Consider the following 14568-nt stretch of genomic DNA (forward strand, 5'->3'; position numbering starts at 1 on the left):
GTGCCGCCCACATTCAGTGGTTGGACCTCCTTTCACCTGATCTGCTTCTAGAAGGTGCTGCCCACATTCAGGGTGGGTCTTCCCAGTTCAGGTAACCTGATCAAAGGCTGTCCCTCACAGACATGTCAAGTAACTCACCTCTTCACTGACTGCAGCTTCAGTCACATTGACAAGGGAGAGTAGCCATGGCACACACACCGAACATGGTTCCTTTCCAGTGCCCTCAGGGCCATAGCTACAGTAGGTGTTGCGCATTTAGGGTTTGACCTTCGGTCTGGGTTTTCTCTGAGAAAGTAGCTTATTATCTGTTGGAAATGCAACCGATATTATATTGTTTGGGGTCTAAAGCTATCAGTTGTCTCCTAGTGTCTGCAATTATTTTCTGTGTGTAAGTATTGCAACTTGGGTGGAAAGATATCCTGGCAGTCAGAGCCAAGGAATACCACAAAGTCACCGCAAGAATAACAGCTTATAGCGCTGCTCCAGGAAAAGGTTTCCTGATGCAAGTGTAACAACTCTGCTCTGGCAGAGGAGGGTTCCACCAGCCAGTTAGTTATAGCTCTGCTCTTCTCTGCTCAGAATGCTGAACAGTTACAGCTGTGATCTGCTTGAGGCTCGTTTCCCCAGAGTAAGTTACAGCTCTCCTCTGCTTCGCTCCAGAGAAGTGTTACAGCTCTGCCCAGGTCCCTCGGAGTGGAACAATTCTGCTCCTCTAGGGAAAAGTTTCTCTCAGGGAAAGTGTTACAGTTCTGCTCTGTTCCAGCAAAAGTTGTCACAACTGGGCTCTGCTCCCCCCAAAATGTCACACCACGCAACGAACCTCACTCAAGAGATTTATTAGGAAGAAAGAACCCAGGAGGATGACTGTCTCTGGGATGAGAAGCAGCAGTGAACTGAAGGGAACTTAATAGGGTTTCTGGTGGAGAGGGGTTCGCAGGTGGGGGGGGATCCTTTCTAGGGTGACTTGGATTGGTGGGTTTTTGTGGTCTGATTCTGGGGCAAGCTCAGGGATTGGTGGAATTTCAAGCCTTGGTCCTGAGGTCAAGTTAGGATCTGGGCATTTTTCCTTGACCCTGTCTTGGGACTAGTTAGGGACAGGGTGTTCTTTTCTTTGCCTCTTTTCACCCTACGCTGTGACCCATTTGGACTGTCTCTATCTTAACTCCATTATGGAGAACCACAGAAGCTATATTGGTTAGGCCTGAGATTCAATGCTATATAACCAGTTTTCCTTCTGTTAAATTTTGTAGTTAACTGTTAAGTCTCTACAGTTCAACTAACTACTTTTTCAAAGAAAAACTATACAAACCCAACAGCTCCTGTCTATTAATGCAGCACTCAAATTCATCCTCAAACACTCACGTTGACAAACACATTTCGTAGCAGGCATGTCAAGTGTAGAAATTTTACGAAATAAGAAGAAGCCACAGATTTTGTTACAGGGTTATTTTGGGGGAGTTCCAGGAATGAATTGGATTTTGTTCTTTCCTATTTTGGGTACAAAGTGATGCATGAATAATGACAGGGAAACAATCATACGAACAATCATAAAACAAAAGAGAAAGTTTGCATCTCTGTTTGTTTTGAGAGAGTTGAGGACTATTTGGTGAGAGCTAAGGACAGATTGCTGTGCCGTCTGAGGTTAGACCTTTTCCCTTTGTAACAGAGTGTGTAGAAAACTAAATCTTTTGAAACAAAACAAAGTTGTCGAACTCCAGTCCAATGAGGGTATACGGCTCTGGGTGTCTGAGGAAACTGAATTACCTAAGGGAGGAGCAGGAATCAGTGGCCTGTAGAGTGGGGAAGGACCCACCTCTCAGTCACAGACAGTTGCCATCAGCTATCAGACATCCCTGGAGAAGTTGTGTGCAGTCCAGCACAGAGCTCCAAACACTGGCATGAGGCCCCTGCCTGTGGGAGGATTACCAGTCATCTCCCAGGGCTCTGAAACTGAGTGGATCCGTTCTCCTTAGTCCAGACCATGGCCCCCAGCATTGAGCGTGAGCTTCCTAGTGCAGACGTCTCTGAGGCCACGCCTTATACCTCAGTGGCATAAGGCCTAGTTCCTAAGAAGTCCTAAGGAGGCCCACACTTCTCAGTTCAAAGAGGACACTCGCCTTCAGGAATGGCTCTAAATTCTGTTTCTTATTGCCATCCAGGTTCAAAATGTAAGTGGATGGAGGGATCTCATACTAAGGGGCATGGCTTAGTACCTTGAAGACTAAATTGGTGGCTCAGGGATGGGATTGTCTAGCAACAATGAACAAGGAAGACACAGCAAATCAGAACTAAAAAAACAGAGTGACTTGGAATGTTGGTAGAGACGTACATAGCAAGTTAACAAGGATTGCTAAGAACGGTGACGAGCAAGAGAATAGGTGTAGGCACATGAAGCTCGGGCAGCTTGGGGAGCTACGGTGTTCAAGACAGGGGCCAGATGAAACCTAGATCTTGAACCACAAGTCGGTACTACCAATGAGTCAGGCAGATCTCCAGCACACAGACAAACAGGAAAAAGAGACACAGGATAGACCAATGTAATTTTCAGTTAAACATTTGAGATAGCAGACTTCCTGTTCTTTCTCACCAGGACAAAGACCTAGTGGACTTCTTTCCCTGATGGGAACTGTTCTGTGGGATTTTCAAATCTCTGGTTTGGGGGTGAAGTGCTATTCTGGTGGGAACCGGTCACTCCCTTTCTTTGTCTGGATCATGCAATCCACAGCAAAGTCCAAACACGTCAGTTCTAAGGGAGATAGAAAGCTCATTCTAGTCCCAAGAATTAAAAACCCCTGACCCTACAAGGAGACTTAGACACTAGCTCTGGGTCCTCCTCCACATTGGAAAGTCACTTTGTGTGCGTCCTCTCTCTCTCTCTCTCTCTCTCTCTCTCTCTCTCTCTCTCTCTCTCTCGTCTGCTTTCAATAAAATCTAAGTGCCAAGGCCTTGCGTTTTCTGTGGTTTTCTTTTTTCTTTGAATAAGTGGAGAAAAAGAACAAGTTCCTGTAACCCTAGATGACGTCACTCTGACAGCATCCCTATGTGGGCCCTGCCATGCGGGTGTCATCTCCACGCTGCTAGGATGTAAATGCTACCATCTTAGCTGGCACCATCATGGCCATAACCACATACATAACTGTCTTAGCTGACACTATTATAGATGGTGCCACAAAAGCATCTCCATCTTGGCTGCCTTGGCACAAGCCCAACCGTTGCTCAGGTGTGTGTGTGTGTGTGTCCCCAGTGGGGCATTGCTCCACATATGCCTGTGGTCTTAGCATGGGCGCTGCCAACTCTGGGGCTTGTGTTCCCAGAACCTGTGACGCTGCCTGTGCTGGGCCAGCCACTCCTATGTGTCTCAGGAAACATGAGTGAAGAAAACAAAGGAAGGAAGGAAAAAATAGATTAAGTAGAAAATTTCAAAACGTTAGAAACATAACTGCTTCATCAACTTGGTGCTTGTCCAGATTTCCAGGTTCTTGTATCCCCAGACAAGAACCTTGACAGGGGTAGGTGGAGAGTCATAAGCAGAGATGGTTTGTGAAGGGTATCCTTCCAGGGAAGGAAGTGTGGCAACTGGAGGAAAGGTTGGAAGCTCAATGGTCCCCAAGTCCTACAGACTAGGACCTTGGTTGGTCGCTTATTTTGCATGCACTTTTTGGACTCGCATTCTGTTGGCCTTGCTTAGAGCTTTGCTGGAGACGGAGGGGCCTGAGCCTTCCTCTCTGTCAATTGCTTTCTTTCATATGCTGATTTTGTCCTCACTGTCCAGCCTATTCTTCCTCCACACAGCACACTATGGTCTGTTTAAACAGCCTGTGAACCTTGGCTTGAGAATGATTCAAAGAAACCCCAAGGCTAAAATCCAGCAACGTTCCCATCCCCTTTCTTTCACCAATACATAAAAGCATATGGCTTTTGATACATAATGAAATATGTTATCCTTGTTTTCTATTAAAAATAGAGAAATGCTCTTTTCAACCACAGAAACATTTGCTTTCTGTATCTATTTCCTGAGCATCCGCTGTGTGCTAGTCCCGTAGTAGATTCTAAGAGAGAACGGAGTTGTGTAGGAGAGGAAAACCTGAAAGAGAACGTGGGTGAGGGTTACCCTAACGGTCACAGAGAAGCACTATAGGTAACGGGGGTGGGGGGAGAGAATGGTATAGCATTCTCAGGTGCATGGCAAAACCTCTAACCCAGCCCCATCGCCAGATCACCATTTCCCATGGCTAGGATCCAAAGCAGTGGTCAGGCCCTTAGCTGAAGGACCACAGCTATAGAGACTGCTATAGGAGGGGCTGGTTTTCGAGACAGCAGGGTGTAGGTCTGAGCCTTCTTGAGGCACAAACCACCCGAAGGACTACAAGGGTATGTAATGGCCTTTCTGCTAAGTCCTTACATGTGTGTACACGGAAGGGACATATGATAAAAGTTAGCGTAGGCTAGACCCCAGAGCCGAGAATGCTACAGTCTGGAGCTTCCTTGAAAGGTACGTTCCATGGATCCATTTTTAGTTTTTATTTATCTGTTTTCAAATGTATTCTGTCTGACAGAATTCTTTTCTTCTTTTTTTTCTTCCTGAAACAGGATTTCCCTGTGTATCTATGACTATCCTGGAGCTCCCTCTGTAGACAAGGCTGGCTTCAAACTCACAGAGATCCACCTGCCTCTGCCTCCCTGAGTGCTGGGATTAAAGGTGTACGCCACCCACCCAGCCTGACATTCTTAAAGGAGTAAAGTATACACCAGATAAAAGATGCAGTCCTGTCTTCTGAGTAGTTTTTATGCTGACTGTGGAATATTGCTGTGGTCTGGATAGATAGAACTCACTCACTCACTCACTCACTCACTCACATACTGTTAACATCTTGTACGCTTACTAACTGGTTAAACTGAGGGGTTCCCCCTATTGTCCAGAAAGGGGCAGCAACAGCTTCTTTCCCTTGTTCTGGAATCTCTAGAGTTCAGCATATGGCCTGTGCTCCAAGCGGACTGTTCAGATATCAATGGGATAAACAGAGAAATGATGGAAGAATAAACACACGTTCTATATGATATTGACAACAAACTGTGATTGAGTGAGTCCATGACAGAAAGAATGCTAAGTGTATGCTACTTCTTATTGTAGACTCTTAAGATTTCTTTCCAAAAGGAAGTCTAAGGACTGGGGCTGTGGGCAGGCTTGCTTTGTGCTCTTACCTAACGTGCCTAAAACACTGCAGTAACCCCAGCATGGTGAGTGCTGCAACCCATGCCCGCCTTTAAGCTGCTCAATTGCATCATTCAAGAGTGTGCAGGATGCAGAGTCCTGTCCCCGACTACTCAGCTTTCCTTACTTTCCTAGGAGAGCCACACATCCTTTTCCCAGATACTGTTTGAACAGCTACATGCTGTGCAGTGTGCCTTACGACAGCAATGAACACAGTGAGCTGTCCGTGCTCCATGAACCTACTCTCTGAGGTCATTGGCACGTCATTCCCACGAGCTAGATCTAGACATAAAATTGGAATCAATGTTTAAAATAGCCCTGACTCATTTCTTTTCCCATTAACTATGATTGGTTAATTATAGTTAATTAAGCACGTATTTTGCAGAATAAAACATGCATAATCACAAAGGAAAGCCGATGACTTTTAAAATCTCTCTCTTAATTTTAAGGATACTTCCCCCTGCCTCTTCTTTTTGCTCACTTCAGACCCTGCCTCTGGGGCTCTGGATTTATGAAGGTCATATTCCTTAACCTTTGAACTCCAGCATGCTGGCCAATATGTCTTTATGCTTCCTGCATTCCAGATCTGTTTATTCTTAACTTGATGATAAATACATTGCGAGCTATATCCAGGAGCATCTGCATGAAGAGAATGCTGGAACCCCGACTTTGCTGTTTCTTGCCTCATCTGCATCTTTAATTTTGTTAAGCTGGAGGTTTTTCAGACCTTGATCTTTTTTTAAGCTTTTAGGTCTATTAAACTCCTTGGATCTTTAAACACTGATCATAAGAAAGTCATTAAAACTGCAAAACATGACAGCTTGCCTGCTTTGCGGAGAAGGGGCAACACCATAAACAAATGACTAAGCAAACCACGTTCAAAGATGAAGTGTTTGGCCATTGATAATCCAGTCCTGGTGATACTGGATGTACCAGTACAGTGCATGTACCAGCACTGGCAGAGTGCACTGGTTATAGTGGGAGGCGTATGAGTAAGAAAAATATAATGGGAAATGGAAGATTGAACATCATAGTATAAATGAAAAGACTCCATCTTAGATTAAGTTTTAAGTCTGTGCCTTCAAGCTCTGTAATGAACTGTCTACAACATGCTAAAAAAAAAATAAAAAATAAACCCTTACTTGAGTTTTGTGCATGGTGATAGATATGGGTCTATTTCCATTCTTCTACATGTTGATATCCAGTTATGCCAGGTGGGAATGCAAGCTGGTACAGCGCCTTTAGATGTCAGTGCGGCGATTTCTCAGAAAATTAGGAAACAACCTTCCTCAAGACCCAGTAATACCACTTTTGGGTATACATCCAAAGGATGCTCAATCGTACCACAAGGACATGTGCTTAACTATGTTCCTAGCAGCATTGTTTGTCATAGCTAGAACCTGGAAACAACCTAAATGCCCCTTGACCAAAGACTGGATAAGGAAAATATGGTACGTTTACACAATGGAGTACTACACAGGAGAAAAAAATAATGACATCTTGAATTTTGCAGGCAAATGGATGGAGCTATAAAACGTTATTTTGAGTGAAGTGTCGCAGACCCAGAAAGACAGTTATCACATGTACTCACTCATAGGTGGTTTTTAAACATACAGCAAAGAAAACCAGCTCACAACTTACAATGCCAGAGAACCTAGACAACAATGAGGACCCTAAGAGAAACATACATGGATCTAATCTACATGGGAAGTAGAAAAAGACAAGATCTCCTGAGTAAATTGGGAGCATGGGAAAGAGTTGAAGGGGAAGGGAGAGGCAGGGAGGGGAGCAAAGAAAAATCTATTTTAAAAACCCTTACTTGACAATGGGAAAAATACATACACTTCTGACCTCATTAGGTACATAAGACAGCAGCTAAAACAGACAGTAAACAAATCAGTAATTAGTTAATTGGTAACTAGCTATTTTGCATGAGCAAATGAGGCATAGACTGTACAAAATGAACACATAAGAAGTGTTTCTGACCGGGCGGTGGTGGCGCATGCCTTTAATCCCAGCACTCGGGAGGCAGAGGCAGGCGGATCTCTGTGAGTTCGAGGCCAGCCTGGTCTACAAGAGCTAGTTCCAGGACAGGAACCAAAAGCTACGAAGAAACCCTGTCTCTAAAAATCAAAAAAAAAAAAAAAAAAGTGTTTCTGATGTGGGGTTTTCGTGAAATGCTATAACCTGGGAAATGAGTAATGACGGCAAACCACAAAGATATCTCCCCGGCTTGTTATTCGCAAGAAGGTTAAGAAGAAAGCCTAGGAGATTAGATCTTATGGGAAATAGGTTATAGACTTAGGGACGGTGATGGGGACCATTTTAGGTGAAGTTTGGAAGCCGCGTACAGTACTCAGCACCTTGTGCTAAGGACAATCCGGATGCATGGAAGTTGCTGTAAATGTGCTTCAAGACTTTCTGAGCATCAGGCAGTGGAAAGCTGACAGAAAACAAGACAAGGGACTTTGGCTGGTGCAGCTGGGCAATGAAAGAGGTAAAATAATGAAAATCTTGCTCTGCCTGATGCAACAAATACACAATGATCTTTCCCAGGGTTAGAACACATATGCTAAGGTCAAAAAGTATAGATTTAAATGGAATACCACGTATTTAGGTTACAATATGAAGGTATACTTAAAAATCATAGAACTAAAAGCAATTTATATTATAGTACACATAGTTAAGGAAAAATTTATTCTACATGGAAAATAAAAAGTTCGCATATCTATGACAACGTTCTAATAATTTGGAGAAAGACTCTGTTGGAGGCCCAGCACTGTGATTGGTGCGTTAGTTGTCTACTAGATGGAAGCAGCGCAGCCGCAGTCATCATCTTCCAAAAGCAGATGTTACCTAAATTATCCTTCTCTTTTAGTTCAGTCATAGGATACCGCAGATTAGAGAATTCACTCAGCCATAGTGGCATAAGTGACTTTCTCCTGTGGGCGTAAGTCATTTCGTTCCTGCTCAATAGTGTATTTATTGTTTTCCTCTACCTTCAGCCAATAGCACCCATCCCCAATTAAGAAATGCTATGGCTCCAAATATGCAAATTATGTGCATAAACCACACAAACCTCTCAGAGTCCTAAGCTGAGCACTTAAAAAAATAGAAATCATATTTTAATAATAATGTTCATTTAAAAATAGAAATCAGATCAGGGGCTTTTCTAAAAGTCCGAGACATGTTTACAGAGAGAAAGGAGGAAGAAGGCAAACATACACATCTTTTCCTTTTTAATCCAGACACAATGACTTCGGGAACCTTGAAAACCTTTGGCTGTTACTTGAGCTACTGAAAGTTAATGGCTGTCTGGCCGGGTGTTCAAACTAAATAAAGGACAACAAAAAGAACAGGCGTCCGTTTGAGTCCCCAGGCAATAGTCTGTCGCCTGCCCGCCTAGCTGTAGAGCCGCGCCTGAGAGCCTCCACTCAGCTGGCTTGACAAGATCCTTTCATCTACGGCCACTCTGAGAGGCCAGCACAACCTGAGTCCTTCCCTCAACTCCAGGCTCCAGCAACGGTTAAGCAGCCACAATACTTACATGTTGCAAGGAGGCTGCTAGTTGGTTCCCAGCTGCTCAGCCCCGAAATAATTACAAAGAAACGATATTATTTAAATTACTGTTTGGCCTATTAGCTTCTTATTGGCTAACTCTTATATCTTAATTCAACCCATCTAGTAATCTGAGTATCGCCACGAGTCTGTGGTTTACCAGGTAAAGTTCCGGCGTCCTTTGCACTGCAGAAGCTTTTAAATTCATGGGGTCCCACTTGTCAATTGTTGACCTTATTTCTTGCACATCCAGAGTCCTTCTGAGAAAGTCCTTACCTGCGTCTACATCCTGATATATAGCTACTCTTTCTTTTAGAAGTTTCGGGGTTTCCAGTCTAACACTGAGGTTTTAGTCCATTTAGAGTTGAATTTTTGTACCAGTCGCAAGATAAGGATCCAGTTTCATTATTCTACATACAGATACACAGTTTTCCCAACACCATCTGCTGATGTTGCCATTTATCTCATGGGTGTTTTGGTATGTTTGTCAAAACCCAGTGCCTTCTAAGCAGACTATGGGTGCTTGTTTGTAGATGCGGTATGACATCTATAAAGTGGCTTGCTCTCCATCCGCTTGTTTATAGATGTGGTGTGGGGTTATTAGGGGCTCACTCTCCATCCTACATTCGCTCTGATCAGCGTGAATGACAGTTGCTTCCGTCTTCCATTTCCAAACTCAGCCTTCAGAGCCCCCAGAGAAGGTGGGGACATCGCTATCCGCTGTGATCAGCTAGGTGCACAAGAGCTAGTGCGGCTGTTCAGCCCCCTCACCTTGTGATTCAATCCTCCTGATATGTAAAAAAACACCCCAAAGGCTGAGAAGTGGTAATTGAAGATATATAAGAAATAAATACTTTTTTATGAGAGAAATTTCACCTCAGAGAAAACAAAAACAAAGCAATAGAATAGACCTTAAATCAAAGAAGAAAGAATAGGAATGAGTCACTCTGGCCACACAGAGAAAATAAAGGGAAATTGAAATTTATTGAGAAATAACTATAGGGCATGCACAAACTGAGCCCTGGGGCCACGAACAAGAAAAGAACCTCACTATGAATATCATAAATCAATGAATTATTTAGAAAATAAAGTGTGTTTTGTACTTTCAGAAATTTAGCAGGTTGGTGTCCTGGGGAACAGGATCTAGTTTTCTCCAGTCTATGACATTCCAAGGTCCCTTTTGTTCAAGCTTTCGCTGTCCAAAAACAAAAAACAAAAACAAAGACACAAACCATGAAGCACTTCTTATTTCTCCTTGAATTCTCTATCTAATATCTTTATCACAGATCTTCAGACTCATAGGCCTCCTTCCTGAGGCTGGCATTAGAAAGTTTGCTGGTACCAGCAATGTCATATTACAGAGCGAGGCGATGCTGCTCGTCATGATTTGATTTTGTGATATTGCTACACCATCACAGATAAAAGCGCTCTTGAAAATAAGAAAAGAAAAATGCAAAAAACATTCTTTTGCGTGGTTTAAAAAGTAGAAGGCTATTCGTAATGGTTATTGATCCCAGTTTCGTTTGGGTTACTGTTTGAAGAGGGCTATGATATAAATATCGAAGTTAAAAATTGGGAAAATATGCCATAAATTTAATTTCATTTAGCTATTTTGATTGATATATTGGTGTACAATTTTCTCTTTTATAAAACTGTACCATTAAAATTAGAAATAGGCTTGCATATACTTCTTGATTTCAGAAATTTCTAGTCAATTCCAGACTATTTGTTAGGTTTGGGTGACATTTTGAGTTTTTCATGTGAACGAAACAGCATTCCCACATTAAACAAGGCCAGCTACTGTGCCTCCTGATCCACTTTACGGCTGAGTTGTTCAGTGTTTGCCTCAGCTGTGACACTGTATGTCATTCACAGAGGCAATGGGAATTCCTAGGACCGATTAATTCCTATGAAATATCCAGCTGAAACCCAAACGCAGGCAGGCTCTGACCAAATTTTACACAATCTGGTTTGAATAGCAGGGTAAAAATTTGTCCGTTTTCCCTAACGCTTTTCCAATGCAGACTCGAAGCGTGTTTTTACATAGCACAGATAGGGAAGTGAGTCACTGCAAGGCCTGAGGCACACAATACTGCCAGAAAAGAGAGGGGACATGAAGTGGGAGAAGAGAGAAGACGATCTTTTGTCCATTCCTACGCGTAGGTATTTTATGAATCCTTTCTATTATTTCTGTGTCCCTGTGTGTACAGATTCAAACTCTTCATGCAAGAGCTACAGGGAAAAGAATCTATCAAGTGTAAATATTCCTAATTTCTGCGTGGAGCCTATCATCCGTCTGCACGTACCATGTTTTGTGTGCTGTCTTTGGAATGCTTCTAGTCTTAATAACTAACTGATCTTTTAAAGGATGCTCATTTCAAAGAATATCACTGTTTTGATCAGCGGAGTCTTCTCTTGTCATTTATATGGGCATGTTATTTTATGTAGTTTGGTGGAGTTAAGTTTGAAACTCTTTGATGAGTAGCTTGAGGAATGGTGGTTGCTACTGTTATAACAGCTGTTTTCATGGTTAACTAATTCCCAAAGCATGATTGCCTCTCCTGCCCTGTTACAGACAAAAAGTTACAGGAAAACAGAATTATAATCAAACTTCTGAGTGGAAGGAATTTTTAAGTTTTACCTGTGGCCAACATAGATAGTTGCATTTGATCAAGGATGCAGGCAGCACAGTGTGTTCATATTTGCATAATCAGCCGGCTCATACACATTGATTTTTGTGTATTAAGTTTATGGTTTAGATAATTAGTTAATTCCAATTCAGAAAATTATATTTAATTTTTTTAAACTTCAGATTGTTGAAAGAATCTTCTAATTGCATTGGCGTCCTTATTTCTGAAGCTATTCACATAGAAATGAAATCAAGCACTAACCCTAAAGAATCACAGAGTTACAGGAAGCAAGCTCTGGATGACACTCATTTAAAGACTTTTATGAACATATTGATTCCAAAGCAAAAGTTATTTTATTCCATCAGTTTGGGGCAGAATTGAGCTGTATTACCTTTGAAATAAAATTAAAATGACATATGAAAGAGAGATATAGATTGTGGTTTTTTTAACAGGATGCCTTATTGCCCCTGATATTGCTAGCAAAAGATCAATACTGAACTCTAGACAAATATCACATTCGTCTGTCCTTCAGATTCTGATACATCTCAACATATATTTTATTTAAAACTATAAATAAAAAAATACAATAAACTTTTAACTTAAATTACAGGTAATCAAAGAATGCCCATAAACATTTTATAATGCTGAAAAATAATCAACAATTTTTAAACTAGTTGAACTATTTCATTGAGATAAGAACATAAGTATTAAACACTATGATTCTAAAAGTATTATAAATTATAAGAAAAAATATAGTAACAGGCTCAAGCTAGCTAGATCAATTTCAAGTAAAGTATGGTCACCTGCTGAGGGAATCAGACAATCAAATGCAGAACTGTAAACCTATCATGTATGGACACTAATCATTCCATCCAGAAGAATCATATTTGCTCTCATAACCAAAACTCCACTTGGGTTGGAACTGGCCTGTATGGCACAGATTTGGTGTCAGGGAATCTCTTGAGTATTTGAACACTGGACTTAACCAATTTATTTAGTAAAAACAGATATTCCTGACAAGTGCTCATTTTTTCACCTATTGAACGGTAGATGGCCATTGTTGCCACCATGGAGTCATATTTTCCTGTGGGAAGGTTATTGTTCACAAGACCATTCATGGTTTCAATTTATTAGCTCTGACTTTCTTGTTTCTCATTCTATATACAAGCAACCAGACTTTTTTTTTTTTTTTCTGTAAAGCGCCTGCTTCTTGTTGACTTTGCTGGAAACATAGCCACTGGCAGAGCAAGCCATTGTGGGCATTCTAGCTCAAAAGCAGCCACACAACAAGGTTATATTTCCATAAAACTTCATTCGCAAAAACAGGAGGCTAGCCATAAGTTGCCATGCCCCAGACTATAACTATATTGTTCAAACTGTGAACGACTTTTTGGAGTATGTCTACTTTTATAGTTTGTCACAAGAAACGGTAGAAAAGGAGGTGATGGGAGAGCCAGGACAGTGCAAAGCTAAGGAGGCCAGGCAAGAGCAAAGTGGAGACAAGGTTGCTCCACACTATCAAAAGAAGATGAGTTGATTGGGGTCAAATGCTGCAAACAATTTGTGACCTGTGAACTGAGAACTATACTGGATTCAAGAAGGTCATCTCTCTTAGATAGTTGGACTTAAGTTTTCCAAAAACACAGAAAGATAAGAATTTACCAGAAAAAGAGATATGGAAACAGAAGATGTGTCTGGAATGAAATTCACAGTATGTTGGATATTTAATGAACTTGGCTAGATTTTGACTGTACCAGGTTCTCCATTAAACCACAGTGATTTCAGAAGGCTCAAGGGTAGGACCACTCCACTCTGTGATTTATTTTATGTGAACTTACCATTAGCAGTGACTACTGAGGATATATACGATCTATGTCTTCTCATAATGATTTCATATGATAGAATGCCATATATTTTTCTTATAATTTCTTCTACCTTATAGGTAGCAAATTCATAATCAAAACCTTCATTAAAGCAGATAGATGTATGGTAGAGGTCACACTGAAAGCTTGTCACTCATAAGAGTTCATGATTAGAGAATTGAATTTGCTATACATCATATTTAGTCTTTTATTTATCTTCATGTATCTATATTGAGATATGTAGTTTATATGTGTGTATAGATGTGTAATGTGTTTGTGTGTGTGTTATATGTCTAGAATCTGCATATGATAGAGAACTAATTTAATTGTATGTCTTTTTACCACGATGTTCCTTTTTTTAAAATCACAGCTTTGCACTCTTATCTTTTAAACCTAAAATGTGAGGGTTAGCTAAGTTTGTTCTGCAATGTGAATGATTTTGCAAACAAAAATATTTGGGGGAGCTGAAGAGGTGGCTCAGTGGTCAAGAGGGCTTGATTCTCTTGAAGAGAACCTGGCTTCAATCCCCAGCACCTGCGCGGTTTCTCACAAAAACTGTCACTCCAGTTTCAGGATTTCTGATGTCCTTTTCCGGCCTCTGAGGGCAAACATACGATATACACACATACTGCAGGCAAAACACTCATACACTCAAAAATAAATAAATTAGATTACAAATTAATAAAAAATCTTTTCTACTTCGGCAAGAAAATACATAAATACATTTCTAATACAAATAAATGAACCAATATGCAGAATGTATATACACAAAAATTCTAAATATTTCTCATATTTTCTTTTTATCAAATAATAGCATCTTTAGCAAAATTTCATAGGAATAAACATGGAGAATATTAAATACATTCTTAAAGTAACTAGCTTAGGCTTTCTTGGCATTTGCCTAGCAACATGAATACCAAGACCTAAACTGAATTTAACACTGATCAAGCAAAATGTAATTTTTCAAATGCAGTACATATTTCAAGCATATACTGAATTGCAATCTTAGGATTATTTTACTATGTACTCTGAGATAGTGATGTTGTTTACCACAATTAAATGTTCACATAACTATTTTTATTGTCAAGTTTACACTAGTGGTTTTTATTTTAATAAAAATGCTAGCATTTGTCTCTACTTAAATATTTACTGCTTACATTTTGCAGAATGTGTCCTGGGCAATACTACCATTTCTCCTCCTGAACGGCTCTGTCTGGAATGTACCTATTCCTCTCTGTGTATGTTCTCATGTGCCAGTGTTCATGTGTGCCAGTCTTCAGTTACCCACAGACAGAGCCTTCATGCC

This window comes from Chionomys nivalis, chromosome 13, assembly GCF_950005125.1.
Source record: "Chionomys nivalis chromosome 13, mChiNiv1.1, whole genome shotgun sequence".
NCBI classification, from domain to species: Eukaryota; Metazoa; Chordata; class Mammalia; order Rodentia; family Cricetidae; genus Chionomys; species Chionomys nivalis.